We start from the raw sequence: 289 nt of genomic DNA on the forward strand, positions 1-289 counted from the left end.
AATAACTTAATAAAACACAATAGCAATAATAAACACACTGCCAGCTAAAGTTTATTCGTTTATTTATATGCTTGCCGTTCAGACAACCGAAAGAAACAACCTTAAGCAAGCCAGTTGCAGTTTTCTGGATCCATCTGAGCTCGTCTGCTTTTTGTTTCTGATTTGGTTTTTGCACGAAGCCACAGTGGACCTGCACGATTTGTTTCTACACTGTTTGTCCATGTTTGTATAATCCTTTCTGCATTTGTGTAGTGCCTTTTCAAGCAAATTTGGCACTGATGTGTTGTTG

Source organism: Eimeria mitis, genomic scaffold, assembly GCF_000499745.2.
Source record: "Eimeria mitis Houghton genomic scaffold, Emh_scaff484, whole genome shotgun sequence".
NCBI lineage: Eukaryota > Apicomplexa > Conoidasida > Eucoccidiorida > Eimeriidae > Eimeria > Eimeria mitis.